This window comes from Lutjanus erythropterus, chromosome 6 (genome assembly GCF_056507025.1).
Source record: "Lutjanus erythropterus isolate fLutEry1 chromosome 6, fLutEry1.hap2, whole genome shotgun sequence".
NCBI lineage: Eukaryota > Metazoa > Chordata > Actinopteri > Lutjaniformes > Lutjanidae > Lutjanus > Lutjanus erythropterus.
This window is the reverse complement of record NC_139322.1, coordinates 35,767,519-35,793,881: the sequence shown is the minus strand read 5'-3', so window position 1 is coordinate 35,793,881 and position 26,363 is coordinate 35,767,519. Positions and strand designations below refer to the sequence as shown.

The following is a 26,363-nucleotide window of genomic DNA, read 5'->3' as shown; positions in this document are numbered from 1 at the left end:
TTAAAGGGATAGTTCACCCAAAAAAACTAAAATTCAGTCATTTCACAGGAAAATAGCGCTGCAGAATCTTCCAAACATTTTAAGTGACCAGTTTTCAAATGTAAAACACAACCGAAGAAACCCCAATACATGCTTCCACACTGGTCGTCACCCGAGCCTCCTAAAGCCTCAACATGCCAAGCTGACTTGTGCATGCACATCGTCCCACCACACACACCCAGTTCAGACGGCAGTGACCCACACCAACATCCACGAAAATCGGTACACACATGTATCATACCCAGATGCACAAAAAAGCCTCTTGGACCCACTCCCCAAACCAAACAGGAAGTTGTCCATTTTGAATTTCGTTGTCAATTTTAATAGTAACTGCGTGTTATTGCCAAAACCGGTGCGTGCCATCTAGAACAGTTTGTGATCAAAAGTTATTGAAAGACTTTGTAAACTCTGAAGGCTGTTCTTGATGCCTCACTGTAAAACACGAATTTGCTATAACTTTATTATAAATGTTCCAATCTGCACCAAACTTCATGTTTGATCATGGTTGACCTGACCACATCTACGACCCCAACAGACACAAGGATGCGAAGTCCCGCCCACTGCTGCTTGCAGCTTTAATTATTGTTATCATAAAATATTAGTAAATGGTAAAGAGTTTCTTCTATAAACCCTTTATAAGGTGTCATATGAGTAAACGAAAAGCCTTCATGATCCAGTTTGTATCTGAGCCACGTGTGATCTTGATTAGATCCACATGCAAATGATTATCTTCTGTATGTAATCATGGCGGTATGCTGATTGGCCACACACTGCATTTACAGCTTGTTTTTAATGCGCCCAAATGCATCTGAGACCACCGACAGGGAGTGATTACATCTTAAAGACGTCTTCAGCCCATTTACACCTTCATCTAATGCCTTTTTGCATAAAATTCTGATTAAAGCCGAATCACCACAGGAGCACACTGAGTTTAAAGTGAAACTGTATTATTATTATTTTTTTTTTATATATATATAAAAGTCAAGGCTTGTTATTAATGCAACAAAGCCTGAGTGTAGCATGTGAAAGAGCCAGGACAGAGACAGACAGATGGGGGAGGAGAGGAAGGGACGAGGATGAAAGACTGGTGACTGGAGAGAGGATGAGAGAGAGAGAGACGGAGAGAGACTATTGCTCATCATAATATAACCCAACCCGAGCTGAGGATAGGGATGGAAAATTACAGAGGCTCCTAAGTGCACTTTTTGATGCTGAAAGAGCAGGTAAGGCTCTTTGAAAACCAGCCCATCAGAGCTTTTTTCATGCCGTATTGCTGGACCATACAGACACGGGTAAATAACACCTGCAGCACTCAGTCAGTGTGACCCAACATACAAATACTCCTCAACATCAGACAGGTATACTGTTTCTGTGTGTATACATGCTTGTTGTTGTGCGTGTTGCTTTCTTTCTTCAGCACTAAAAGTAAACTCAAACAGTGTGTTGCCGTCAGTTGCGACCCTCCCTTCTCTCTTCCCGTCTTTGTTTCCTTGTGCCCTCTTTCACCCAATTGAGCTTCAGTTTACCTTTCCATTCAGAACCACCATTAGCCTCACTCTAACATCTCGGGCCACGTTGTCTCCGACGTCTTCTGACTCTTTTTGACCCTACCTTTCTGCATTGCGCCTATAACTGCATCTCCACTTTACTGTTTTCTCTTTTTCATCACACCTTTGTCCACGTTCTAAAATGTAAAGACAGGGTCAACAAGATAAAATTTCTAAAGTTCTACTTGAGGTTTAGTTTGTGTATGCTTATAGTACAGCTTTCTGCACCCAGGAGAAAGGAAAAGTTCAAAGATCCCATCTTTGACTAGCCTGTGTCTCTAAGATATATATATAGCTATATATAGCTATATAGCTCCATTAATGGCCAATATAAGGCTTTGATCATTTTCTTAAATTCGGCTCCTGAGAAATAGCCTTTGTCTCATCTCACCCTGAGACTAATTGGAGCCCAATTGAAGATCCTAAATTTTTTTGTCTCGCTGCAATGATCTTAAATTTGCCTTAAATGAACAGCTCTTGAGATAACAGTGAGATCTTAAAGAAAACTTGGTTGTCTTAAAAGAGATCTTAAAGTTGTCTCAGTGGTCAAATTTAAGACTTGAGCTCTGAAAAAGTTCTCCTGCTTTTCTTTCCTTCTCTTTTTTTTTCTCCTAATGGAGGGTTTGGGAGCCACAGATGTGACTTCAGTGAGCTCAAACTAAGAATTTCATTTTATTAGACAAAGAAAAAACAGTTGTGAGAAACAGTTTTCTTCTGGCCAGCCATCATCTATACCTGTGGGTTTTTTTTATTTGTTTGAGCTAAGTAGAATGGTGTTGGTGGTATATGGGACAGTCAATCAAGGCATAACCATGTAACTTATAAACAGTGTTGGGGGTAGCACTTACTACTACTTTTACTTTCAGCAGTAACAAAATAATGACTTCTTATTATAAGAGGTGTGAATACTTTGCATAAAAATGCCTGTCCAAATTATACCCAAAGTAAAGTGAAAGCTGCTCTTGAACCATGTGTACATGCACCATCTTGGTCTTTTTTGAAAAGTGACACTGAAGTTTTTTTTTGTTCCCCCATCAGTGAGAATCATTCTAAATGCTACTAGCATTGTGTAATAGAATTTTAAGATACCAAAAATATGCCTGTGCATGGCTAAAGTTGTGACTTATTAGCTGGAAAACACAATGAAACTGAAGCATATAGCCTTACCTACTCCCAGTTCAAATGTGATAACAATATCACAGAAAATGAAAATTTAATGTCCAGGCATTTTCTTAAAAAAGGTCATTAGGAGAGCCCAGGACACCCTGCCTGAGAGAAACTGAAACATAAATACAATATAATACTCTCTCTTTTGTTAAAATGAACTCTGTGCATATCAAGTCATCAAAACAAGTACTGTGAGAAAATAGGTCATATAAGAAGCAACTCCAGCCAGTGACCTCATAGGAGGTTAAGCTTTTGGTATTATTGCTTTTCTTAAGTCAAGTAATGCATTACCAAGAGCACCTTATTCATTTATGAAGAGGTGCAAAAAAGTGTGTGTCGTAAAATTCAGCTGGTATTGAGGCTAAGGCTAAGGGTAGCTTACACTGCAGCAAATATGTGTTGGATGGTGAAAGAAGAAACATATACAATAGATGACAGAAATACACTCATAGACAATGGAAAAGGAAGTGCAGGGATTAGATTAAGTGCAGCCGGACAACGATCATCCCAGGAAGATAGCCACGATGAAAGCTTAGCTAGCCCGGCTCAGCCCTATGAGAGCTAGCTAGTCAGAGAGAGATGTGTTGTCTTCAGCCCACTTTGATTCTTCCTCCTCAAACCCCCACGTATCCAATCACAATGTAACACCTGGGAATCAGCAATAAGTTTGACAAATGCAGTGGTTACATACGTTTGCTTGAGGGTGTATACGTTGCAAAATGTAGGCTAAGATAAATATATTCAATCAGTGCTTTTTTATTGGGCATCAACCTTGCGCTTGAATATATATTGTCAAAAAAATATGCTTCATGTAATTAAACGCTTTAGGTGTAGTTACAAACACAGTGCAAACATGGTAACCTCTCCTGCTGTGCAGATTAACAAGGCTGGATAATGCTACTTACTGCTAGCCAGCTAACAAGCAAGGTTGGTTTTTGAGCTGTCAGTCTTCATCAAAAGTGAGAACACACCGATAATGGCAGCAATTAATCCAGTTAATTCAGAGTTAACAGACACACAAGTCTGTGAAGAGAAAAAAGCTCTCTGTTTGGTTACTGTAGCCATGAGGAACAAGCTAGCCTGCTAGCAGCCTGGGTTGTTTCTGCCTAGCTGTGCAAAAGTCCAGTATGATTTGCAAGCCTCATTTCTTCGTTGTTCATGCACAACTTTGTGGTTAAGATCTGCTTAGGTATGGGAACTGCCTGGATTGAGTTGAAGTGATCACTCTCACACGATCTTTTGTGGATCTGGGTTCCATGCTTAACAATAAAGGGAGAGGATTGTTATTAAATGAAAATACACTTTTGATAAAAATATATTTAATGTACTGAAAATGCACTGTAATGTTTCAACGCTTCTGGCCCTTACATAAGTTAGCTTCATCTTCAACACTGTGGACACATTTAATTTGAAGCCCTTTATTTACTGCAAAATATCCTCATTCAACTGAGAACTCTAACCAGCTTGTGTTAGCTGAGGAGGCAAGATTACAGTTTTTAGCGGTAGCCTAATTAATGTTCACAACCTGTAGCTATGATCTGAAAATGAGATCTAAGCAGCAAAAAAACATCTAGTGTTGATTAAATATGAATCTGACACACTGAAACAACAGCTGTTGCCTCTTTTTGCACACCTTGTTTTTGAGTTATTTGTAATGTCATTAAAAGAGTCCAATTAGTGCAACAGAACATCAAGGGAGTACTTAAATTCATTTTAATGTGGGGGAAACAGACCACTTTTAGTAAGATATTATTTAATAACATTAGATAAATAGTGCACACTTTGGAGAAAACACTATGGAATATATATTTATTGTACATCTTTTAATAAGCCTTAACAAAAACCTTCTGACCATACAGACCATGCAGGGTCATCTAAAGGACAAACGTTCTGTCAACCAATGACAGCTTGTCGAATTTAAATGATATATGTTAACATTGTATACTGTGTGTGAGTGGGTCAGAGTGTTCGCAGGTGGGGGATGCCCATATTCTGTGTTGGAGCTGCTGGCCTGTAAATATCTGTGCATTTAGCTGCTTGTCATTCATCTTGATGAGCCATCATTTATCTTGAACCTCAGTTAATTATCCCTAAACCTTCTACTGGCAAGTTAATGCTGATTTATAGCTGTACAGAGCCTTCACTGCAGTTTATACGTTAAAGCGTGTAGCATTTATTTGTGTGCGCTGGTGTCTCTGTCTATTGCTAAAATGTTAGTTGCCATTGGGGTTTCTATGCCACTGTGTTGGGCTTCTTCTTGTACTTAAAGGGCAACTGCATTGCCATTGTTTTCCAAGGTTTTCTCAGCTTGTCTGTTAGAAATAAAATAATGCTCACCAAAAAGTCTTTGTATTTAAATTCTAGTTGTGATGACAAATAAAGGGATTAAACAGCCGATCAGGGACAATGAGTGATGGAGACACAGGAGGAAAGTCATGTATTCAGAAGTGTATTCTGCGTTTTGTTTTCCTAGGTTCATGGTCATGTCTAGACGGAAACCCAAGCTTTGCAAAAGTCCTGTGAAATATTTACGTTTTTTCTTTGTACACGCTCAAACTAATTTGTTTTACAACGCTGTGGTTACGGTCTGGGGAGGTTTCGTGACAGAAAACACCTGGTAAGGGTTAGGAAAAGATCATGGTTTCGGTTGACATGATCACTCTTGCGAGAGCTTTCACAGGTGTTGGGTTCCAAGCCGACATGGCTCCCTGAGGCATTTTACAACCAAACCCTGATTCTGTAAGTGAAGTAATTTTTTTGTCATTTTCATTTTTAAAGCTCCCCCGAGACGCTTCCTTGAAACTGTAATCTTCAAATCTGGAGATCCAAAGTGGAAAGATGTGAAGTGGTGCCAAAATATCACCACACTTACTTTGAAGTTTTGGACAGGGAGAATATCAGACCATGACATTTAACTATATGCAGATGATGTGACATTCTATATTAAAACAAACCTGTTGTCAAGGAATGGCGTGTGAAAATACAAGGTGCGAATGTGCAAAGATGCTAACAGAATTATCGATTCCCTGACTCTGTCCCCTTTCGTCCTTATAATGGCTAAATTGCTGACCCTGGTCAGTCCATCGGCTGTGTCATCAGTCATTCTGTTGACCTAACCTGACATGCCAGATGGTTTGTTACACAAAACCATCTGGGAAGTCATTATTTGAACCTGTTTGGAAAAGGGCAGGCACTTTGAAAAAAAAAAATACTTGGCAGGTGGTTGGATGAATCACCTACCTGTCACGTCTGATGAAGCCAGTCGTTTTTCCTCTTCTTTCAATGAACAAATCCTCTCCAGTTCTGATATAACCGATACTATCACAGTAACTATTGTTTGTTCAAGACAAGTCGCTTCCATGGATGCTTCTCGCTGTTGTCACACCTAAAACCACACCTGTGGCTGCCTCCTAGGACACTGATTGGTTGCACCACTTTTGGTGCAGCCACAAATGGATAACTTGACACCTGGCACGATAGATTCTCAGCTGTCTCGCAAAGTAACTGCTGACTGCCAGGCGAAACCGTGTCCAACCGTGAGATGTGGTAGTCTGGACCACAAAACCAACCAATGCACATGGGAAGGTCTGTCATGGCTGCTCATTCTTCAGCTGCCCTGCTTGTTTGTAAGGCAGAATCCCAGCAGCAGCTAGTCCACAGCCACCCTCCAAACAGTCGCCCAGCAGCAGGGAATCCATCGCTCCTCCTGTCAGCTCGAGGTCCAGCTTCTTGTCCCTCAGCCCACATCTGAGACGCAGCCTCCTTCAGTGGAGCTGCAGACATCAACTTCTTTAACTTCTTTTACAATCTCTTGTGTCTGTCAGGTGAAGGCGGTCAAGTGGTAGGACGTGATGTTGCTAATGGTGATGTTGAGGATGAAGATGGAGAGCAACAGGCTGAGAGCACAAGCGAGAGTGTGACCTCTGAGTTCAGTCCTTCCATGTTAACAACAGACCAGCAACCCAGGAGCGCTCCACTCTCTTCACCGTCTGAAGCAAAATCAGCTTCCTCTAAGAGCAATTCCCCAACCATGTTCGAGTCTCAGTAAGAAACACCTTTTGAAGCTGCTAAAAAGAAGAAACAAGCTCAGTTAAAAAGACATAAAGGAAAAAATGTGTAAAAAAGGGAAAAAGTCTGGACAGTAAGCCATCTCCCTTCCTTAAAATCAACACCTGGAATGTTTGCAGTGTTGAGTCGAGTGCTTCCAGACAACAGAAAATGATTTATTTAATGAATACTGACTTTGATATACTATGCACTCAAGAAGTAACATTGAGAACAAATAAAGATGTTACTAAAGCGATTAAACTGAGGCAAAAAGGTAAATGTATAATATGAACTAGTGAAAACAATACTGATGGTGTTGGTACATTTTTAAAAACACATCATGTCGATGTGATCAGGGGAAAAGACATTATTCTACACAGACTGCTCATGTCAGACTGTTTCTGCCGAGGTGAAAAATACTGTATTATTAATGTTTACACTGCTCCAGCTGCTGGAGAGAAAAGCGAGTTATTTAAAAGACTTGAAAGAGAATTGCTGATGGTAGGAAACAGTATTATTTTATGCGGTGATTTTAATACAGTACCTGCAGAAAAAGACTGGTTCAGCACGACTGTTTTCAGAAGTTAAACTTTTAAAAGAAATCTGTGAAGGAGCAAAGTTCACTGATGCTTTTTGAGCTGTTAATCCCATTGGGGCTGATTTTCCCAGGTTTGATTCTAAAACAAAAACATGTATTGACAGAATATATGTATCTCCACATTATGAAGTGACTCATTACGGAACAGTTTTAAATGATTTGTCAGATCATCTTTAAATAAAAGCATCTTTATCCTGTGGAACCAAAGTACACAGAAGCTTCTGGAAACTCAACACACACAGAGCTTAAAAGATAAAGGATTAACTGAATTAAAACATGAAATTCAATGAATAATGCAATTGAATATTCTAGCCACATCAGATGTTAAATTATTGGAAATACTGAAACATAGAACAAAAGAGTTTTTATAATTTAAAAGAAGAGAATTAAATATAACTTAAAATATAAAGTCTGATACATTAATATATATATAAAATATCAGAAAGAGGAAATCTGGTTCATGCTCTGAAATCTGGACAAAAAGTGCTTCAAAGCAGGTTCATTAAATCCTTAACACTGTGCTCTGTGAAAGTTATTAGAGAATTATGTTCTCATGTATATCAAAAATAGAAATAGACACAGTCTGTAGACTCCTTTTTAGAAACAGTCCCTTCATACAGCTCATCAAATTACAGGCCATCCAGCAGGTAAAAGTTGAAAAACCAATTCTGGACAGTCTCCACACTGAGTGTGGAGTTACAGACATGTTTGAACCACCAGAGCACCAGAGGACAGTGACAGGATGTTTTTTTTTTTTTTTTTCTTTCCAACTGTGTCGGCTTGTTGGAACTGAAGTGAGCTGAGGTGAACTGCTGGGCCGATTTGGACTGGACTGACTCACTGAGGGTACGTTCCTGAACTGATCACTAGGAAGGGTGAGGTGAGGGGGAGGCAGCGTCGTTTGCGTGTCGGTTTGTTGGGCTCATACGCTGTTGGGGCAACGCAGCTCCAGCACCCTTCACGGGTTTTCAGCTACTATTTTCTAGCATGTATAATGTGTTTAGAAGAAAAACTCCCTTTTTCCTTTATGCAGACTTTAAACCTCTTTACCGAATGCATTCTCACTTCCAACTCATCAAATACAACAGCTCAGCTTAAACGTTGCTTTGATGGTTTATGCACCCTCCAGCTTCAGTTTTGCTTGTGCAGAGCTCTGCAGTCAAATTAGTTACTTACTCTTACTCACCACTTACTTACTTACTCACCACCATTCCTACCATTACTATTACTATTTTTCCTCCTCCTTTGTCAAAATAGTCTCTAAGTGAAGACAGTATGACGCAAGTGATCAACAGCTGCTTCAGTCTGACATCTCATTTTAGCTCGGGACAATGAATGTGTGGGTCTTGGGATGGTGGAACTTTACAAATCTGTACTGGCTTTATCTGGCCATTGTGGTGGCATTGCAGCAGGTGCTTCATCATCAGCTGCCTGGCAAAGATGTGCACTCTCCTGGTTATTGACTTGTCAGAATTCTTAAAACAGATGATAATATGTTTGCAAAAGTAATTATGATTGAATTAAATGATATAAGAAATGAAATTATGGATTAAAAAAACCCATGTATTTCAGAAAAATACCACAATCATGGTATTTTAAGAGAAATTATAGAAGCCAGAAGAAACTAAGGGGTTTTATATTATGTTGGCTTGATAAGAGAAAGCCTTTGATTACATTTCCACAGATTACCTCCGGGCTATGATGAAAGCTTAAGGCTTTCCTGAGGCTTTATTCAAATGGTGAGATGTCTGCAGTGTTTGTGTAAATGTAAATGGTGTTCTAACAGAGCCTTTTGAAGTGGAGAGAGGTGTGAAGCAAGGCTGTTCTTTGAGCGCTGCTTTATGCGTCTTAGCCATAAGTCCTTTAATGAAAAGAATTAACACTGACAGCTGTATTACTGGAACATGTGTAGAGCATGTGCACAAAGTTACAGCTTATGCCAATAAGGTCACTTTTGTTGTAAAAAAAAAGTCAGCTGGTGACAGATGTTTTATCTAGACATTTAAACTCAGATGAAAAAGTATCTGGAGTGAAACTAAACCATGATCAAACAGAAGAAGCTTGGATTAGAGGAGGGGATGACAGACAAGATATTAATATTCAAGTGAAAGAAGAAATAAAATCACTCGGCTTGACCATCTGTAACAGAGGATGTGGTGAAAGAAACTGGGAGAAAAAAAACTGTAAAATGAAAGAAATTAAAAAACAAACAAACAAAAACAAAAGCACTAATTACAAAGATTTGAGTTACATCCAATCCAAACTCCTTTCATTACCATCACTCTTCATGCACCCAACAAAATGACATTCATCTGCAGACAGCTGTGGTTTAAATAGCAAAATAATATTTAAAACAATGACTGTAAATACAGGGCATTAATTAAATATACAAATTTAACACTAAACTCTTACCTTTGTGTGTATTAGACAGTGGTGGACAGTAACAAAGTACATTTACTTGAGTACTGTACTTAAGTACATTATTTGAGTATCTGTACTTTACTTGAGTGTTTGTTTTTTGGAAACTATGACTTTCACTCCACCACATTTCTAAGAAGGCTGTCGTTACTCGTTACTTTTAGTCTAAGCAGAGCTTTGAAGTCAGCTGTTGCTTTTTTTCTTTTCTAAAATGCGATTGGTCACACACTGTGTTCCTCACAGAAGGAGACCAATCACAGTACCCGCTCTCAGCTGGGACTGATGTAAAAGCAGAAATACATCATCCAGATGCTCTGTAACAAGAACAAGCAAACTCTCCCTCTTTCATTCTAACAAAACCCTGTAAGGAGAAAGATAAAATTAAATCTCAAGATGTTACTATAATTAGAAAATGAGAAATAATACCAGGTAGGCTTTTAATGTTGGATTGTTTTCATTGGGGTGAAAAATACCACATAATTAATGTATATACTGCTCCTGAAGACAGAAAGAAATCTCAGTTATATAACAGACTTGGAGAAATCCTTACAGTTGGCTTCAATCTAATTTTATGATGTGATTTTAATACAGTTACATCAGAAAATGACAATAACTGTCCTTTTTGTTTTTGATTGAAGTTTTTGTAAGTGTTTCTATAGACATCATCAGGTGGTTTCAGAGAGTTACATGATGTAAATGCATCATGAAAACAATACAGCAATGTAATGATGTTAGAAAATATACTTTAACTCAAGTAAAATTTTGACTGAGCGACTTTCACTTGTAGTTGAGTAATATTTGACCAGAATATCTATACTTTGACTCGAGTACTGGGGTTGAGTATTCGTTGAGTACTATCCACCACTGGTGTTAGGCCAGCAACAGTTAAATGGTTAATCAATTATTAATTGACTATTATTAGTCTCCAACTATTTTGATAATAAATTCATTTTTTTGAGTCATTACATGCAATGACTGCTTAATTTATAGTTCTGACTGACTTTTTCATAAATTAATAATAAAGAAGAAATAATTGTTTCACATATCATTTTTTGTCCCTGCTCAGCCTGTTATAGTTTTTGTGTAGTCCCTTTTTGTGTTCCACTGTCCTCCACAGAACAAAATAATTTCAACAGGTGTCCCTTTTTAAAACTTCATGCTCCTTTCCTTCATGATAGCAAACCTGACAACCACTTCACTGGCGTCTCACGTAGGCTGTTGACATAGATTTGTAGTAGATAAGTAGTTTAGTTAGCATTTGCAGTAACATGGTAGCTAAACAGGGGCCCCACCGGCACTACGGTCACTTTGTGTATGCTCACATACACTAAAGACTACATGTAGAGCTACTGTAACTGTAACAGTGAACAGAGTCACAATCACAGTCACAATAACTTGTTAGCTTGTTTACTATAGGGTCGATTACTTCACACTGTTTATTCCTGAGATGTATGTATTTGTATCATCAGCTTGTCTCTTCCTGTTTTTGGGGACAGTTTACATGGCAACAGATGAAGTTAAATAAAATTGGATGGTGCAACACAGCTAATAAGCTACGATAGCCTCCTTCATTTTGGACACATTTGGTTCATTGTTCCCTCAAAGGACAGCACTGTCAAGATGACTGTCTGTTCAGTCAGTGTTGTGAAGTTGCACTTCAAAGTCCATCAGAATTCCACTCGATGCATAAGGCTACCAGGCCGAGGAGCTTCTCACTTCTCTTGACCTGAGACACACCGTGTTTGTTGACTAGTCCCCCTGCTCACTCTAACTAATGTGAATATTGACATCCAATCAAAATCCAGATACAGAACGTCTAGTTTTCTACTGGAAGTTTCATGGATTCAGTAATGTTTCCTATGAACTTCATTTATAGGCCTAAATGACATTTGTGTAATTAAAAAAAAATCTTTTTCCCAGAGTAATTTTATTTTAATGTTACTGAACTGCATACTGCATATAAAAAACAATTCTGTATTTAATGAAAAGAAGATGGAAAAAATAAACTAATCCATGTTTTGACGACTTATAATTGTTTCTTTTTAAGATAAACTTAAGGATTTCTGCATGTCACAAACATGGACTTTGATTGTTCGATCACCTTTCTAAATTAAATAAAGGAAAACCATAACCACTTACAGTTAATTGGCCAACTTAGCAACCAAGCTTAAACTCATCTGCTAAGTCTGTAGATGACATCTTAATCATAGAGGCTGATAGGAAACAACATCGCTGGGTTTAATGTCTAGATAGATAGACCATATTAACACTAGAACAGCCCACTGGGTCATTTTGACTGTTTTCAGATTTAAATGTACAATTATTTTGTTGATTTAAAAACACAGTGCTGCTTGAACCGAATCATTTGTGAACGTATCCATATTATCATTTAAAACGTTAATCTTAATGTTATATAAATTACACAAAAGGCAAAAAAAAAGGCCTATTCAGGCCATATGTGGTCATATTGATCACACAGAAATTGCCACTATTATAGTGTTATTTTTTACACAGCTGGAGATGCGTCTTGGTTGCTTAGCAACTATAATTGTCTCCATCAATAAAACTGTGGTCTTGATTTCCAATTTCACGATATTAAAATACTAATAATGAATTTATTAGACTCTATTAAAAAATAAAGTAGGGGAGACCAGGGATAGTTGTAACGCTTTTTGTCTCAGCATCTATAACTCACTGAAGCTTTGTGTTAAAGTACCCTTACTTATTACAAATAGCAATGTTTCTAATATTTTATAGTTTTTCTACTCATTTCCAGCCTTTTCCTATAGGCTATGATTGTTTTTTGTGATTGTTCTAGGTGGAAATTAGTTGTTATGAATGTTAAAATAACATGTTTATAATCTTATAAAATCTATTTAATGGTTTCTCACTCTGAGTAATTCTAGATGAATCTAAAACTTGAATTGGATCACTGATGATTAGAATATAGAATATTAATATGTTAATATGTAAATACATTTTACAACATGCACATTTTGTTGTTATTTCGTTTTTAAAAAGACAAACTAACAGAATAAACTGCTTCACTCTTAGGAGGATACTGATCATGAGAGATAATAGAGTTTGGAAGTCAAAGGTCAAAATAATCAATTATAGCTATTCTATTAATTATGGAATACCAGCACTTCTTGTGTAAATGCAAAGGCCTGATATCACATGTCATCATCCAGACAACATGCAGATACACATCATCTGTTAGGAGCATGTGGATAGAAAATATCAGGATATCTTCACAGGAACACACACAACTGCACTGCACTTATAATCTCCTCCACCTCCCTCTCCTCCTGTGTTCACCCATCCATCACCGCGGTTCTCTTCCACACCTCGCAGGCTTCCTCTCCTCTTTCCTCCCGACTGAAGGGAATCACTCCACTGCCTCGGCAGCAGCCCCCCCCCCAACCATCACCACCCTCCCCCTCCTCATGTACAGACAGACAGACAGACGGATGGACAGATGGACAGATGGGGTGGATGGATGGCGGGGATGGAGGAAAGGTGGATTTGCCGCTCCACCTCTGCACTGTTATGATATCGAACGCCCGCCCACTCCTGTCATCGCTGTGGTAGCAAATAGATTGCCATTACACTCAGCCACTTCACACGTCCGAATAGCTCTCTCTTTCCTTCTTATGTTTTTTTTTTCTTTTGTGTCCCTTAAGCCCCCCCCCTCTCCACCCTCCTCCCCCCCACTCACTTCATCTCTCCAGAGTTTCATTTTTCTTTCCACCTCTGGCATATAAGCAACACTAGCGTGACGTTAACGATCAATTTAACAATATATATTGAGCACAGTTCCCGGGAGAAATTTGTAATCAAGAAGTGTATCGATCCAGTGTATTATTCTGTAGTTTGCTGTGAATGTTGGAACAAAGTCACATAATAACGCTTGATTATGGGCAGATACATCCCAGTTTTAGCGCGGAGGAGAAAAAGAGGCAAAGGTAATACCTGGAATTGAGTTTCTCTGGAGAAAAACAGCAAGTCACTCACTGGATTGGTTTTTACTTTGACAAACAGTCTCAATCACAGATGAAGCTCCTGAAGCTGCGTTCAGGTGCAACATGAAGTGAATTTTCAGCCTGCTTTGAACTTTTGGTGTAGTATAATAAGAACCAACTGACACTGGGGACGTTGTCTTGTGACAACCAGAGACACTCACAAAGCATGTTTTGCAAGTCCAAGTCAAATGTCAAGTCTTTGAGGTGAAGTCCAACCTTATAATGTACTGTAAATTAACAGATCCCTTTAGTCTTGTAGGGATAGTTCACCCAAAAATGAAAATTCAGTCATTATCTACTATAGTGAACGGTGGCCAGTTTTCAAAAATAAAAAAACAACCGGAAATGCCTCCATATTGCTTGTCTGGTGTAGTCCAAGTCTCCTAAAGCCATCATTAATATCATGTTTTTAGCCTAAATCTTCACTGCCATGTTCACATGTGCATGCACACCAAATTCTTAACAACTGATTAAAGATGATTATCGTTGATTATCGTTAGCATCCCTTCTTTAGACCTGCAACACTGATAAATGAAAATTCAAATGTTAACAAAGCCATGGTTTTTCATTTCCACATAACTTTTTGTCATAGCCACAGGGAGCCACTGGAGAGAGCCACATGCGGCTGTGGGGCCACAGTTTGCACACCTCTGGTGGGTGTGAAAAAAAGACCTTATCTAGAGCCAGTGTTTGGTTTGTCCATTCTGGGCTACAGTAGAAACTGTAGAGCAGAGGAACATGGGGGACTCTATGGAAAAGGACTGTAGATATAAAGTGCTCATTCTAAGGTAGAGTTTAATCCCGAGAAACAGGATTCCTGGGAAATCAAAACCTTTTCCTGTTTCCTGGGAAATACAATGATGGGAAACTGGATTTTTTTTTTATTTATCTTTTTTAAACACAGAACATAATAAAATATAATCAGAAAAATGTGGGCCGACAGTTTACTGTCATGAAACATGTAGCAGATATGTCTGTGTGTGTGTGTGTGTGTGTGTGTGTGTGTGTGTGTGTGTGTGTGTGTGTGTGTGTGTGTGTGTGTGTGTGCTGTGCGCCAGTGACACACAACACAGCCTATGAATTAACACAAAGTGCTATGATTAAAAAGCACATGTATGCTCTGAGTCTGGCCTTGTGGGATTGCCCCTCTATTGTAGGTAGTACGGTAACACCTTTTGGCCCATCAGATTCATTCTGTTGCAGGTTGACCTCTTATGGTTGCACCAGTGCTATAGTTAATACGGTTGGCTCACCAAATTCAACTGTTGCAAGTAGCTCAGCAGCCTCAGCTCACACCAGCAGAGCAGCCATAGAATACTTAGTTTATATTATGAAGATTAGTAAAATATCACTTTCATGAGGTTTCTAATGTTGAAGGAATTGTGTTCTTTTTTTAAAAAAATAATGATCAAAAAAAACATCAGGTTAGGAACACATATATGCGTAATGTTGCATTTAGTGTTGTTTGAAATGACCAGGACTTAGCTGAAGGTATGCCTTTCAAAAAAAGTTTATTTCCCAGAATTCCTGGAAAATTGGCTTCTTTTCCCAGGAAATAAAAAGTCTCATTTTCGGGAAAAATATTAATCCCTATTCTAAGGTAACAAAAACACAATGACTCTTATTTATTCAACATATTTATGAATAATATTTCCCTTTTCTGCCATATTTTGCCAATGAATCTCCTAAAATAGAAAAATTACAACTATTCTAGATGCACAGTGCTCAGAATTTATTTAAATTCCAAAATATGCTGTTAACACAATAACAGAATTAGCATTCCTACAGGCAGTTCTTCAAGACACAAAAACATCTGACCCAGGATTGTAACTAAATTGAAATATTTTTAACTCAAACTGTAAAATGCTTCATGCACTGACTTGTTTGTCCAAAGATGTGTCATGACACTGAAGACTGTCTGACTGGCTTTAGGAAAATTCCAAAATAATCCATCCTGCTTCTTTCGGATCAGTTTGGCATGGAAGTCAACTGTTACTGAGTGATTCAGACGCATCACCAACTTCTGGAGTGATGTGTGGAAAAATGTGCACAGAATAAAGGCAGCGACCCGCCGTCCTCTGGAGAGCAGGTACGCCGCCACAACGCCTTACTGAACTGTTCTCCTTCTTTGGAGAGGAAGTTGGAGCGAGAAGCAGGCCAGCTGTGCAGGATGCGCTCAACAGCTGGCAAAAGTGACAGCCACCTTGTGACAATATGCCGCAGCACCTCTTGATAATCCATTTCAAAGAAGCGAGCGAGGATTGTGACATCCTTGGCAGCTGATGAAAATTCCACTTTGACATCAAAACTCAAGGCTTTTATTTCATTGTTAATGCAGATGTGACTGATGTGACACCTGCAGCAGCCCTGTGTTTGCATGCTTTAGATTCTCAGAATATGACCTGGATTATTATGCAGAATTCATTAAAGAGTTAATCACACACAAGCCACTAATTTTTCACAATATCACCTCTTCCACTGACATCTTTGTAGAAGTCTAACAAGCCATTCATGATACCTTCAGGTAATGTTCTGGGAGAACGTTTGGTTAAACTTGGTTGATGAATCAGATTCAGTATTAAAACTAGAAGAGGTCGATCAGTGGAGTGTAGATTTCTGCCGGGCAACAGATGGTGAAGCACCTGAAGTTTTGAATAAAGATTTTTCTGTAGTATATTACAATGTAAGTTTTCCTATCTAGAAGTTTTCTAATAACTTTTCTGTATTGTGCAGTCTCAGTTTTTCCTTTAATGAATGGTATTTTTGCCAGGCATCCTGGGTTCACCTAACTGTATAACGTTAATTAAAAAAACAATAAATGGGACGATGAGTCTAAGCTTCTCAATTTAGCCTTCCTTAGTCTGGCCCCTTTTCGCTCTGTGTTCCTATTCTGATTAAAAAAGCTTAGTACTTTTCTTCTTTCCTGTTTGTTTTAGCTTATATATCTGCTAGTCTCATCTGCTCAGAAGAAAACCAAATTTTGGAGATGATTAGAAAAACATTGCTAGAAGACTTTTAAGGAACATATAGTGACTATTCATAAGGTTAATGTTTTGGCATAGAGCTTTTTAGGTCACCTCCTGAATTTAAAAACAAGTATCCACTATTACTTTCAGTTTTGCACATCCATAACAAATCAAATTTCATGACTTTCATTTGTGGGGGAGTCTGCATCTTATTTATTTACTAGTGTACCTCGAATGCTTTAATATGGTGAATTAGGGATGTTCCTGGTGCCTAATTTCTCTGTTGATTAAATGCAACATTTAATTTAGACTAGTCAACTAGTCCACCACTAAGAAAAGACTCAGAAAGCAGTTAAAATTTAGCAGAATTTATTAATTTATAATGTGAAACATTGTCTGAAAAAAATAGTGTGTATTAAGAGCCTTTTGAAGCTGTTGATCACAGTTTACAGTCGCCAAATCATACTTGCAGCTGAAAAGCTCGCTACTTTGCGCTGTGCAATACAAGCCTTACACATTAATGTACAAAACATGACAACAACTCACTAAACGCTTCACCTTTTCAGACTGAAGAGGGTCACAGTGTCTGCAGGTAAAGGACCCAGAGCTAACGTTAGCTGCCAACCTGACATACAGTGTGGCTAACGTTAGCAGTGCTAGCAGCAGCAGCAGCAGCTCCGCTTACAGGTTTATGTCCCTGTATGTGCTTAATGTGGTCACGTTTTTCCAGTCGACTGAATATATATCAGCTTATTCTGTCACAGTCTACATTCATCTGTCCGACTTTGCTGATATGAACATCTTTGGTTGCCAGGATGATCGGTTCATACGCGCTTGGTGAGAGGGGCTGCCCTCTGACAGTGCTGTAGCCCCAACTAGTGGCGGGCAGCTGCATAAAATCTTAGAGGCAACAGATAACTGGCATCGTGCATGAATGAAATATTGATAAACATTTTAAACGACTAGTATTTCTGGTACCGACTAGCGTGGGTGGGGACATTTAATCATATAGTCGACTAATCTCGCACATCCCTATGGTAAATGCGCAGAGATAGTGGCAAAGCTAACAAATCAGGGATTTATTCATCTCATAACATTCTTAAACTTCGTTGATCATAACATATGGAGCTATAGAATTAATCTGCAGATGCACTGGTTCAAGATAAAATGAAACTTTTCTATGGATGTTCTTGAGCTATAACAAAGGCCTAGTATGTAAGACTTATTTTTAGCCTAGCAGTTGTTGATGATCCCAACCAGCCAGTTAAGTCAGCAGTCAGTGTAAAACAGAGCTGTCATTAAAATAGGTTTTTCAATGTTTTTCAAAAATTATGAATCACCACATTTATACATACAATCAAACGTGCAAAAAAAACCATAAGGTTGGGTCCAGTAGTATATGAGATTAGCTGTGGACAAGGACAGTAGTTCTTGCCCTGTTAGTCAAATACACACAAACACACACAATGAATTGAATCTTGTGTCATCTCGAGATAAAAGTCACGTCCAAAACATACTATTAGATGTATGCTACTAGTACTACCATATGTTTTGAGATGGGAAGGCAGTTTAGTTAACATCTCGTTGGTACTGTCTGCGGCAGTGTAATTTTGTGTCACAGAGGTTACCTCACAAATGTGGTTATCTTAGCTCAGACACAATTACAAGGCTCTCCTGAGAGGAGTGCTTATCTGGAGTGTTTTCTTAAGTTGCTTCGACAAATCCTTGTGTTTCTGACTGGCAACAACAAACCTGTCTGTGCCTGTTTTTTTTTTTTTTTTTTTTTTTTTGGCAGCCATTAGCAGGCACTACACAAATCAAATTGCATTTGTCCTTACTTGAATGACCGAACCGAGGTTTTGCACTGGTAAGATGGAAGAAAAGAAGAGCAGCTGAAAACTGTTTTATATATTTTGGAGGGTTTACTGGTTAGAGGCACAAAACATGGGAGGTGGAAATGAAAATTTTTACAAAAAGCCACTTCACCTGATTTATTGCTGCTGATTAGTCAACATATAGCTTTTTTATACTGTCCCGTTATATACACCAGTTTCAGTATTATTTTTGTTTACACTGTGTATGTGTATATATTGTTTATATTTAGCCCCCCAACTGGCTGGGGGTTTCGAACTCAGAACCTTCTTGCTAACCACTGCACCACCGTGCCAGTTTCCCCAGGGATCAGTAAATCATCTCTGATTCTGCTTTCTGGTTCTGTTGAAACATGTAAAAGTGACTCTATCAGCTCTCCATTTAGCCCAACAACACAAGACAAAAGAGCAGCAAAGTGAGGGACATCATATTGTTCAAATGATTGTACCTTCTGTTTCCCCCAACGGCTCCCTGCTGAGTTTTCCCAGTGCTTAATGGTTCAGACCACGCCAGTCCAGTGCCACATGACAGAGGCAGCCAGAATTATTAAATGGATTTATGATTAGCTGCTCTTATTTTTTGAAAAATAACATTTTTTCATCTTCTTATCTATTTACAGCAATAATCTCGTCAAAAGGAATTTAAAAGTTTTACCCCAGACTCCTACATGGATTTTTCACAACTCATTCAATCACTGATCCTTTGACAACATCAGGCTATTTAATATTTCCTCGCTTATTTATAACCTCCCTCTTATGAGATGAATATACACTTGCTGCATTTTCAAAAATATCTTTCATCTATCGCTCAAAAAAAATATCAGCAACAGAAAACTGCTGTGAATCATTGCTTTCCAGACTTACAGAACCCACATCAAAACAGCCCGACATCAGCTCTCATCTGGCTGGACTTTATGCAAACCAGATAAACTGTGGACTGGAAAATTTTTTGCAACACTGACGGTAATTTGCAGCCACAGTAAATGTCCCCCTGTGTTGATCAAAAGCATTTGATGCCCGAGTAAAAAAAAATAAGGGATTTTCATAGTTTGCCATAGTTTGGTTTTAGTCAAACTTGTAGGATTAATATTGCAACTCTGTTTCCTAGAAATTCATTTATAGAGAACTAATTTGAAACAGCAAAAAATGTCATGCCACCTAGACCTTTTTATCAACATGATGTTGTTAATGAACAGAGTCACAAAGTCTTCCTTGATAACATATTTAATTTGTCCTGGGTCGGGACAGAACACAGCCTCCAAGACTGATAGTGTGACAGGAAATACAGTCCATGATGGTTACATCAGTTACACGGCTAGCCAAGCTAACTAGCTTATGCCAGCTACAGTTAACAGCAGATAGCAGTTAGCCTACTTTATTACATGGTTTTGTTAAATACTTGATTCAATTACAAGTCAAGTCAATTACAGGATTTTCAGGTCTGTTATTTCTGTATAACAGACTGTTGCTATGGATAATGGACTGTTGTCATAGACATGTGTTGATCATAGACCCTGGAGGAGCAATAAAGTCACTGTTAAATCACTAAAATCATTTCAAAATTTATATTTCATGTCAAATCACTGATTTTTTGGAAATGCCTGTCCAATAAGTGGGATAATGTATAGTGGGCAGGTATTTTTGTGAAATAAACCATGAGAAGGTGATGCAAGACACCAACGCAAAGCAGAGGGGTCTTGAATTACTGCTCACAGCAATGGTAACTAAAGCATTCATTTATGCATTAGTTAATGGTAACTATGGCATTGTACTTCCTGGTTGGAGACAGGCGAGATGGGGCTGAGGGCAGAGCATGGCTTTACGCTGAAGACCGTCCCACAGACCAGACCAAGAGCTCTGACATCATGGGAGGGATTAGGGTTTCTTTGTGTTAGTTTTAGTTATTGTCTATGTAGTTTTCCCCTGTGTGTTAAATTTGGTGTAATCAGCCAGTATATGTGTTTCCCCCGGTGTCTCACTCTGTTAGGTCTGTTAATTGAGTTCATGCTCACACCACCTTCAGTTATTTGCTCTGTAAAATCCATTCATTTGGGAAAATAAATTTAAAATAATAAATAAAATAAATTCATAAATCATTATCAGTAAATAATCAATAAATCTCATTAATTCTCAGTAATTCATAAATTAGGTAATGGTAACTATAGTATTAACACACAAATCTGCACTTTCTACTCCTTACATATGGCATTGATTCATACATTAGTTAATAATTACTACAGCATTAATTCATGTAGTAGTTAAAGGTAACTATGGCATTGATTCATGGATTAGTTAACAGCAACTATGGCGTTAATTGATGCATTAGTTAATGTTACTTATGACCTTAATTCCTGCATAAGTTAATAGAAGATATGACATTAATTCATGCCATAGTTAATGTTGATAAATGCATTAGTTCATGTTAATTACAACATTAATTCATGCATTAGTTAATGGAAAATATGGCATTTATTGCATTAGCTTGGAGTACAATCCACCTGTCAAGTGCAGTACCTTGATCCAGGATTTTGTGGAGCAGGTTTCTCTGTGTGTACACAACAGTCTCTGGTTTCCCGTTGCTTGGTGTGCCGGAGTCCCATTTCATCTGTTTAATTTTTTGACCGGACAGTAACCAGGAGCAGCCTTAAATCCAGGCTGCATTAGCACGGCTCTTATGTCCACTCACCTCCTCTTCTCCCGGGGTGGTCACTGTGTGCTCGCAAGATCTTTAATCTATACACACTTCATTTTTGGTGCCCAGTGTATTTCTGCCATAGGTGATACGTGTTTCAGCAACAAAGCTGGAAAAAAAAGAGATTTAAAGAGAAAAGTACCAAAGTTTGAAGGAGCTACCGGCCTTAGCATCCTCATGCGCCGCTGTTGCCATGGAGATAAAACTGTTGAAGATGTCAATAGTGAAGGAAGAAACATTTTTAACATCTAACAGATGCCTCAGTCTTTGCCCAAACTGAATCAACCCCACCTCAACAACCCTTTAACTTCTGTGCCGAAAATGTATTTGGGAAAACAAATGAATCATATTTAAAGGTAATTCTGAAGGCACAGTATTGAATATGTGTCATGCCAAACCATGAGATAAGTGTATTGTCACAGTTCTTGCAGATTGAAAGTGCGGAGATGAGTGAAGATTTAACTGTCACAGGTTTTTTGGAGCCGTTTCCAGGGGGCTGCACCCCTGCTTCTCACATCTGCAGGAGGTGATGGATCAAAACTTCAGAGTGAAATCCAAAAAGTCTCTTTAAACAGCAGCAAGTGAGCGAGAAAGCCCGACTCAGTGACATAAAGTACATGATGAAAAGCACACAGACTAAAATACACACCATTAGCGCTCCTCTGAAGTCTCCTTATGTGTCACAACAGCACTTCTGTCTTCGGTATGTTGTTTTCTCAATATGTCTATGAGTATGTGTGTGTGTTTGTTTGTGTGTGTGTGTGTGTTTACTCCAAGAAGTCCTCCCACATTCACCACTGAGCGCCACATGAAATAACTCCTCACTGTTCCCATCGGCCTCGTATCCAACAGCGTTCAGCGTTTTGCCGTTAATGCACTGACCTGCCGGGAACCCTGGGTAAATGGAGGTCCCGCTGTTGCGGCCAGATCACAACACAACAAACTAAACAAACACAACAAGCAGGGTTCAACTCAGCTGAGACCCTATCACAACACTAATGGAGCGTTCACCGTTTTCATACTTACATTAGGGATGCTTTAATTTCTTTATTTCTAAATAATTGCGTCTCCGAGGACATGCGTGTGTGTGTGTGTATGCGTGCGTGCGTGTGTATGTGTGTGTGTGAGCATGTGTAAGTCTAGCGTAACGGGTTTGTTTGTTCTCTGCTGAATCCAATCACAGCCGAGTTGTGTACACAACACACAACACTCATTACTACAGTATCCAAGCCTCCTGCGGGAAGACATGGCAGGAGTCAAGCAGCTCTTCTCAGTGTTGCTGCTCCCTGCAGTACACACACACACACACACACACACACACAGAGAGAGAGAGAGAGAGAGAGAGAGGGAGGGAGAGAGGGAGAGAGAGAGAGAGAGAAAGAGAGAGGTGGGAAGTAACAAAGTACAAATACTTCATTACTGTACTTAAGTAGATTTCTGTACTACAGAGTAGAGTCTGTACTTTACTTAGTATTCCTTTTTTCTGGGAGGTTTTTAGTTTTACTCCCTACTTTTTAACACATATCACATATCTGTACTTTCTACTCCTTACATTTTCAAGGCAGGATTGTTACTTTAGTTTTAATGCCTTTTGGGGAATTATTGATTATTTTTAGTTTGCATCATCAAAAACAACGTACCAAGATGAAAAAGACGTAAAAAGGTGAAACATTATGTGACAGACAAAACAAGATAAATGTGATATAAAAGATGAAAAACATGTAACAACATGGAAAGTTACATCAAAGACATAAGAAGACAAAAACTGACATAAAGGACATAACAAGACCAACAACATAAAAGATGAAAAAGACAAACTAAGACGAAAAACATGAAATAACAAGCTGAAAAAGACTGAAAAAGATGGAACACAGTGGAACAAGACAAAAACAAGATGAAAGATGTAACAAGACAAAAAACATGACATAGCAGGATGAAAAAGATGTAAAAATAAAAGACAACATAAAAGACAAAAAAAAAGAATCAAGATGAAATGATGTAAAAATATGAAAAACGATGGAAAGACCTAAGAAAACCAAAACGATGTGAAAGATGTAACAAGACAAAAAGTAAAACATGAAAGATAAAACAAGATGAAAATTGACATAAAAGACAAGCATCAAGACAAAAACAACATAAAAGATGAGAAGAAGTAACAATATTTCTATAAAAGATATAACAAGACTAAAATTGAAATAAAAGATGTAACAACACAACATGAAAGATGGAAAAGATGAACGAGAAATGAAACAAAAATATGTAAAAATATGAAAAAGACGTAAGACATAAAAGACGTAACAAGATGAACCACATAAAAGACAAAAAAGAAGAAACAAGACAAAAAAGAGGAGAAACGATGTGAAAGACATTAAAAAGACCAAAAAAACATGAAAAACATGAGAAAAATTATGTTAAAGACAAAAAACATGAGACATAAGACGGAAATTGACATAAAGGACGTAACAAGCCAAACAACATAAAAGACAAAAATTAGCAATGTGAAAGACATAAGATGAAAAATTACACAGAAGACAAAACAAGATGAAAATGGACATGAAGGATGTAACAAGGCAACATAAAACACAAAATAAGTAATAAGACAAAAAAGACATGTCAAAATGAAAAATGACATCAAATATATTACAAGATGAAACAGATGTGGAGAAAATGTGGTTCTGTTAGCTTTGCAAAGGAACAGCTGGTAGAAAAGTCCTTCAGAGGGAAACTTTATGATTTTCTACATTTCAGAGCCTCTACTTTTTCACTTTTACTTGAGCAAAGAAGATGAATCAATACTTCTTACTTTGACACTTTTTCTTTTTTCACACTAATATACACTTCTGCGAATGAATGTGTGTATGTTTGCAGTGTCACACATACATGACGCCACACACACAGTTTCGATGTTCACATCACCAACATGCAGACGCTAATCCATTTAGCTCAGCTGGAGCGTTCCTGTTTGGGGCCGCTGTTACATGTTGTTGGATGTGTGTAAGTGTCCTGTGTGCCCATTTGCATCACAGGATTAGTCAACTAAGACTTGTAATTGAAGCTTGACGAGACAAATAATATGAGAGAAAGACTGTTGTTTATGAAGCAGAAGGTTTCCCAGATGTAGAGAAGTCTTTATCTCACACTGCAGCTCCACACTGGCCGCTCTTAATCTCTCATTCAGCGTGAAAACACAAAGAAGTGGCATTTGCTCACAAAAGTGCTAAACTAAGATTCATAGTAAGCATTAAAAGATGGAGTTTACATTTTCCGTGTTATAGCATAAAAAAAAAGTGTTAAAAATAAATGTACCCATGAATGAACAGACGACTGAGGAGAACGTGGTGATTCTCAGGCACGTTCTGGAATAATGAGGACTGTGTAAGCCAATTTATGGATGTTTATTCATGCTGGACATCAGAGATTTATTTGCCTTTATTTGTTTACATTTGGCAAATTGGCATCATTAAAAGTTTGCTGACTTAGCAGTTCCTGTCTACAGTGTACCAATGGACTGAAGAAAACTTCAGGGGTTCTGGCATTTCCCTTCCTAAACGGATTTATGTACATTTGTTTGTGTTCTGGCTCCAAGGAGGAGTGCATTATTTGTGTTTGTTTACATAAACTGTTTGATTCCTGCTTGTATTATTTTTTTTTTAAAAAAGTACCACTTGCATAGGTCGGGTTCAAGGCTTTAAAGCTGACCACTGTGTTATACTAGCCTGCATGTATCTGCTTGAGTATGGCTTATATTGTCAGTTCACCTGCACACATAACAGAACACAGAGCCGTATTTCCATCCAAATGTATTGCAAATATTTACCTAATTTTGAGAAAATCAGCAAAAGAAAATGTAAGTGCTTGTCTCCATCCACTGCCATTAGTTGGTTTATAAAGATAAGCAGCAGGTGGTGCCAATTCAGTCAGAAATTCATAATTCAAACAGAATTATAAGATATTTAATAATAATAATAATATGTAATAGAAGAAGATGGCACAACCATAAGAAGTATAATAAATAGTGGGCGGCGCCTCTGTGACATCATCCACAGGTTTTTGAGCCAAAAATGGCTAATCCAAAAATGTGAAAAAAAGGTGGAGTGCGGAGTGGAGCTGAGGTGGTCGAACGAATCAGCCACTCAGCAGCCACTCAGCAGCTGTCACTCAAAACGGTCCACTCATTAATTGTGCATAAATTTAAGTCTTAATATAATTTAAACAGGTGAGAGATTTAAACCAGTCATACCAAAGACTGGGTCAGGACCCACGGGTGGGTCACAGGAGATTTTATTTGGGTCCCCAAATAAATAAAAGACTATGGAGAAGAAGGAAAGTTCTTTCATCCACCAAACATGAACAATGAACTCTTCCCAGAATTCATAGATAAGGCTTATTATGACTTGTGGATCCTCAGGAAAAAAAGTTTGGGGAATCACCGATATAAACAGTTTTTGGCACTTCTGCACTGGCTTCTGTTTTTAGGTTGCCGCTTGGGTGTAACAAGATAATATGTCATCACGTTTGTGCTCAACATATATTATTAAAAGGGCACCAGTCAAACCTAAACACAACGCCAAAAACAGAATGGAAATATGACATTTCTGTTTGTTTTAGGTATTAAGGTGAGAACAGTTATATCATGGACGTATTATAGCGCCGTGGGAGCGATGAGGAGACTGCTGGAGTGGAAACAGATGATCAATCATGTGAGTTAAATGTTGGCTACATCAGAAATTTGTACAAAGTGTTTTCACCTCTCATAAGTTCATCAAGGTCCAGTTGAGACAGCATTTTTCCAGGGTATCTCTCTTTAGTATTGTGAGTGAAATGGCAAAGGCAAGCAGGACGTAACGATGGGAGGAATTTGATCTCATTGTTGAAAAGTTGACTGTTGCTAGCTTGCTAACCAATGCATTTTAGCTCTGTGGCGCTAAAAGATGAAGTTCAAAATTCAAGTTAAAAAAGTTTCAATTAAATTCTTCCTTTGCCTTCCACTCTGAAT

The 26,363-nt window shown here is 38.3% G+C and overlaps 1 long non-coding RNA gene across 1 annotated transcript in view; it reads left to right on the top strand.

Moving 5' to 3' along the window:
- The window catches only part of LOC146325664 (uncharacterized), a 270,604-nt gene extending 244,537 nt beyond the window's left edge, over positions 1-26,067 (top strand). The window contains exon 4 of the long non-coding RNA XR_014770652.1: positions 25,976-26,067. This is a non-coding gene — a long non-coding RNA (uncharacterized LOC146325664). The remainder of the gene's footprint in view (positions 1-25,975) is intronic.
- The last annotated feature ends 296 nt before the right edge of the window (positions 26,068-26,363 follow it).